The 6,000-nt window shown below is 41.6% G+C and overlaps 1 protein-coding gene across 2 annotated transcripts in view; it reads left to right on the top strand.

The window, feature by feature from the left end:
- The first annotated feature begins 2,149 nt into the window (after nucleotides 1-2,149).
- Nucleotides 2,150-6,000, top strand: part of CEMIP2 (cell migration inducing hyaluronidase 2) — a 64,242-nt gene continuing 60,391 nt past the window's right edge. The window contains exon 1 of one of the 2 annotated variants that reach the window (XM_081930391.1): nucleotides 2,150-2,263. The gene's annotated coding sequence lies outside the window, so the exon portion shown is untranslated. Of the gene's footprint in view, nucleotides 2,264-4,817; nucleotides 4,927-6,000 lie in introns of those variants that run through there. The other variant, XM_081930392.1, reaches the window with a different exon arrangement.

The raw sequence follows: 6,000 nt of genomic DNA, 5'->3' as shown, positions 1-6,000 counted from the left end.
AATGAATAAATGGTTATCTTATCCCCGTGAAGTGAGGATCTTTTCCTTTACTGAAATAATATGGTGTCTGTGCTTAAAACCCTTGAAATTGAGGCTAGCCTGGGTTCTGTGCAGTGACTCATCACGTAACATATTGGAACTCATAGCAAGGCAGCAAATTCACAGTTTAAAGTGGTTTTTATTTGAGAGCCAGCAAGAGAACGGGTATTCTGAAAGAAGCCCATGTACAGTAAAGGGACACAGATCAGTGGGACTTAGATAAATATTCCAGGCAAAGTCATTTGATCTGGACGTGTGTCTTCTAATTAACCAAATAGAGTGGAAGATGAGGAGTCACAGGGGTTGGGAGTGAATATGTATGAATTCAACAGTGCTTACTTTATTTTTTGGTTGCTGTTAATATTGTTTAAAGGTTATGTATGCTATAGTACTTTGTGAATCCTGTAATATGACTTTTGTTGCAATTGAGCCATTTAGCTTATTTTTTTCAGTTGTTTTTCTAATAGTTTTATAAATTGTAATTGTATAACTCATGATTCGTAATTGCTTAACCAATTATTTGTTAATTTTTCTATATAATTTCTGTTGTATTTATGATGTTCTATTATGTTATTGTTATTTGCTGTTTGTAAGTTGCTTGGCCATTCCGTTGAATGAAAAGCAGCATAGAAATATAATAAATCAAACAAATCCAATCTGTCATTTGTATAACTGCTCTAAAAGGCCAAAATGTTGAGCTGCTAAATAAGGTACACCCCTTTCTTTCTGTGTTGTTACAGTACTGAATGTAGCAGGAGCAAAAACAGTTGAGTATTTTTGTCTTGACATAAAACCACTGGAAGTGGCAAAATGAAATTGAACTGAAACTTATAACCTGACCTGTTTCCTGTCAAATTTGGATGTTCAGTCTTTCCCCTTTTGCATATCAAAATGTTTCAGACTGGAGACTTGATAGAAATAGCATTGATCAACATGTGTGCCGATCAGGATCCTGGGACCAGGCGCCTCCCCCAAATCCCACCCCAAATGGGGCTCCCCAAATTCCCAGAGGCTGTTGGGGCCGAGGGGGTGCCCCCCGTCCTCTCTCTGCAGGGTGCTGCAGCCCCCACCCCAGCCAGGCTTGCTGGGGCACCTGCTTTCCCTACTGATGTTAATTTGGGGGGGGGCAGAAATGGGGAGAGCCAGGGAAACGTCCCCAGGGGACTCTGCACCCCATCTCATCTCAGGACCCTCGGGAGGTTTGTGCAGTCGGGGGCAGCTGCACTTAAGGGGGGCACTGAGGCAGTTGGTTTGGGGGTCACAGCCTCCCCCTTAAAGCCGATGGGGCCGCATCCTGCCCCATTTGGGTCTCATTCCTGCCAAGCAACAGGGGCAGCAGACCCTCGCCCTCCTCTTGGCCGCTGGGGGTGGGTGGGGGGCAGCTGCTGCTGCTGGCCAGAGCCCGGCTGGGTCTTGGGGGCTCCTTCAGAGTTGCCCCCCTCCCCCTCCCTTGCGCATGCTCAAGGTCTCCTCTTGTGTCACTGTGTATTATTAAAGAATATTTTTTTAAAAAATGTGTGCCGATTTCAAGGCCTACTGTGAGATCTGGCTGCCACCAATGTCTGTGATGATGATGATAATAATAATAATTTTATTATTTGTACCCCACCCATCTGACTGGGGTGCCAGTAAGCACATTCTGTAGGGGAGGAGGCAAGGTTCTTTGCCTTCTAAAGCAGCAACAGCTCCTGACTTTGCATGTTTCCTAGAGCCACTGTGGTGTAGTGGTTAGCATGTCAGGCTAGCACCTGGGAGACCAGAGTTCAAAGCCCTACCTGACCATAAAGCTCACCTTGGACCTCTCAGCCTAGCCTACCTCACAGGGTTGTTGTGGGGGTTAAATGAGGGAAAGCAGCTTGAGTTCCTTGCAGAAAAGGGTGAGCTGTAAATGCAACAAATAAATAAATAATAGACAAAGCCCTTGCATTTATTAAGTAATTAAGGCTACATCCCATCATCTCACATGGTGCTCCCATGGAAACCGGCTTGTGGCTAATAGGTATTCTGAATCAGCGGATGTCATCATATGTGTTGAGATGGACAATACTCTCTCTCCCCAATCTCTTTTTATTGTTGCCAAAACAGCAACCAAAGCTCATAGCTACTGTGCCAGGAAGTACAAGACGGAGGACCCACCCGGCTCAACTTCCCGCTTGCTTGCTTGCTTGCCTGCTGCTGCCACTGCTGACTGGAGTGACGTGTGGAGCTCCCGTCCTCTCTTCTGGTAAGTGACTGCCAGAGATGACTGCTTTGGCTGTTGCTAATCAGCTCGCTGGGGAGACGGGGGTTGCTTTTGCTTTTTACTATTATGTTATGTGTCTTGGGTTTTTATGTTCTAAACAGCCATAAGATCTTTGGAAGCAGGGCGGTGTGTGTGTGTGTATGTGTGTGTGTGTGTGTGTGTATACATGGGAGACGGGAATGTGCTCTCCAGGATTTCAGCCTGGACTTTTCCCCCGTCCCGTCAGGAGATGCTAGTGACTGACCTTATGCATACAAGGCAGATGATCTACTTCTTAGCTATGTATGGCCTTAATCCTAAATTAGCTCTAATCATGATCATATATTTTCAAGTCATAATAGCCTTTTTAGAAAAAGAGGAGGGAAATGTATTTTATGTACATCTTGCATTGCTGTCAAAAAATCCCTGCTTATGAGATTTTTATTAGAAGCAGGAACAGCAGCAAATAATAATATTTTATTGGCTTTGGCCTTCTTCTGCATGGCCCAGTGAGTTTTATGGGAGGTAGGAGCTGAAGTTGGTCCATCTGGCTTGTTTTGTTAGTGCATTTTTGTAGCATTAAAACAAGGGATATTAAATTTAGAAATATGGAATGGAAGTTTTTGTAAAGGAGAAAACATTGGTTGAAACTGCAAGAGAAAAAAAGCACAACCCACCCGTAGTTAACTTCAAATGCCACTGACTGCATCAGCACAGTTAAAAAACATACTTAAGGTCAGTGGGATTTTGAGTGCTGAACTTTGGCTGAATCATCCACAAAGCAATTATGAAGAGGCAGTGAAATTAGTTGCTTTCCTCCATGTTATCTCATCCTAATGAAATTCAGTGTTATGCGTACCCCAAAAAATAAATTTGAGATTCCAGTTACAAATTATAGCATGCCTCTTTATGATTTTTTCATATGTCATGTATTTCATGAGGCAGCTTTCCTGGGTTTTATTTTTCCTGTAGCTTTACACTCCTCCTTCAAGAATTAAAGGCTAATGTCATGTATCATTAAAAGGTTTGCACATATGTGCAGCTGTATTCAGAGAAGTTCTCTGGGGACTCATGAATCATACTGCATCACAAACATTTTAGCTTTCCAGTAATTGTTGGCATAGTTGCCAGGGACAAGAACACATCAGCAATTATATTCAAACTCTATTTGACTTTTCCAGTTTTATTTGTGGAAGAAAACAACTTCTTGTGAAAGAGGCGTATAGGTAAAATTTACCAGGTGTGAAGTAACCCGAGTTTATTTCTGGACTGTTGGAGGCTGCATTACCTAATTAAAATATCCCATCCAATGTAGTCAGTACATTCAAATGATATACTGTATGTGAAATTGCAAGACCTGGTTTAAGCACCGTTGCATTGTGATCTTATATGTGTTTACTTAAGTGCAAGGGTCATTGGAACTTTGCAAAGTGCAAGTGAGATCACTGGAACTTTGCAAAGGATTGCCGACTTAGCCTTAATCCGTTTAAAAGAGAGATGGGGAGCCTGGGCCCAGATGCTGCTAGACTGCAGCTCCCAGCATTATTGGCGATTGACCACACTGCTTGGAGCTGATGGAATTTGGAGTCCAACATCATCTGCAGGACCAGACTCCTCATGCCTGGAGGGTTCTCTAAATGAGGGGAAGTAGTTGTGTTTATCATTGTGCATATATAAAATTTGCTTTATGACAGTTACCAGATTAATTCAATGAGGTACTGAAGTGTAAAATACTAAAAAGAGGTGCCAGATGTCACATGATTCAGATACTCACAGTAGCCTACAGACTTAATGCTATGTCAAAAAAGAGAACTTTGTGAAGTAGGCATGCATCAAACCCTGAGTTAGAGTCTGCAGATTGCAACATTTAAAATATATCAAGGATCGGTATTTTGTTTGGTTTGAATTTTCATAACCACTTTTCAATAAAATAAAATAAAATTACAGTGAAGATAAAACTTAAACCAATGTACTTAAAACAGTTGTTCCCTGAAAGAAATGTTACCATCAGTATCTCCATGCCAACCCAGTGATGTCATTAATTCACTTTTACACATGGGGAAGTGATATAGTGATTATCCTGTGAATCCGTGACTTAGCATGGATTTGAGCCTTAGTCCATGTACAACCGTCTGCCCAATGGTTCTGTGTCCATTGTTCTCATGCTGAGCAATTGCATCTCTCTAGACAAAGAGGGATCTATTCATAATCAGCAATACCAAATATACTAGCTCAAGTAAGGGATGAAGTCTTTGCATTTAAGGCAGCAATTGCCCCACTATGCCAGGGCTACTTCTGCCTAGGACTGTGATTCAATTCATTTTACACTGAAAAGTATCACTGATAGTAATAAAACATTGGATTTGAAATGGTTGCACAATCCCTTTACCAACAATATTTGGCTCGCATGGATGTGTCACATGAGACAATTCCTGTTTTTGTAAGTCAGAAAAATAAGAATCTGCCGTGACATCCTGAACAGAGAGGATGACAGATAATGCTTTTCCTGTTAGCAGCGTCAAGCCTTTATATTCATTCCCTGAAAGCTTAGATTGTTTGCTCATTTGTTGACTGCCCATATAGACAGAAAACTGCAACTATTATGTGAGAGAAAAGGATTTATAGTTCTTTGCAGATCATTAAGTGTTTTGTATACTCCTAACCAGGTAAGTGTAAAAAGTATTTTATTCTGCAATGTTATTTTGAAAGTTATAATTAAGTACTCAGATATTCTGCTATTAAAATATTTTCACTACTGTTGTATCAGAATGTGCAGGATTGTGACAACTGAAAGCTCAAGTGAGCTGCACTTTACTTTTCAATAAATATTTGTGTCTCAGGACCTCTAATTCTCGCTTATGTTTTATTTTTGTTGCATTCTGTTTCCAATTTGCCTATTTCGCCAATACTTTACTCCCTACCTGAAGTGCCCATATTTGTCATGGTTACTGAACCTTACTATGTTTTCAGTGAAACAAACAATGCTGTTTAAGGATATATGCATCCTCTCACAGGAAGCTAACTGACTGCAAAATCCAGATTTCCACTGACCCAATAGCTACTAGTTGTCAATAATTAAAAAGAGAAATTACACCTTTTTGTTTAACAGTTTCCATTGAATCGATGCCGCAAACCTGTGCTCAGTTGCCTGGTAAAGGTAAAGGGACCCCTGACCGACTCTGGGGTTGCGGTGCTCATCTCGTTTTATTGGCCGAGGGAGCCGGCGTACAGCTTCCAGGTGGCCAGCATGACTAAGCCGCTTCTGGCGAACCAGAGCAGCGCACGGAAACACCGTTTACCTTCCCACCGGAGTGGTACCTATTTATCTACTTGCACTTTGACGTGCTTTCGAACTGCTAGGTTGGCAGGAGCTGGGACTGAGCAACGGGAGCTCACCCCGTCGCGGGGAGTCAAACTGCCAACCTTCTGATCGGCAAGCCCTAGGCTCTGTGGTTTAACCCACAGCGCCACCTGCGTCCCTTTTACCAGTTGCCTGGTAGTAACTTTTAAATGGGTTTACTTCTGAATACACACAGGATTCCACTGAAAACATGTAAACATATTAAACAATAGCTGTTCTCCAACTTTGTAGTGAAGCTCTTTTTAAAATAGCATTTAATCCACTACATTATAATTGTGGTGCAATTACTGTAACTTCTTATGTTCTAATTTTCAGAAAGAACTCTACTTTTTTTGTTTTTCTTGGATCCAGAAGATAATTTTCTGACATGGCATCAGTT

Source organism: Podarcis melisellensis (assembly GCF_964234715.1).
Source record: "Podarcis melisellensis genome assembly, chromosome: 11".
Lineage (NCBI taxonomy): Eukaryota > Metazoa > Chordata > Lepidosauria > Squamata > Lacertidae > Podarcis > Podarcis melisellensis.
This window is presented reverse-complemented; position numbering and strand designations above follow the sequence as displayed.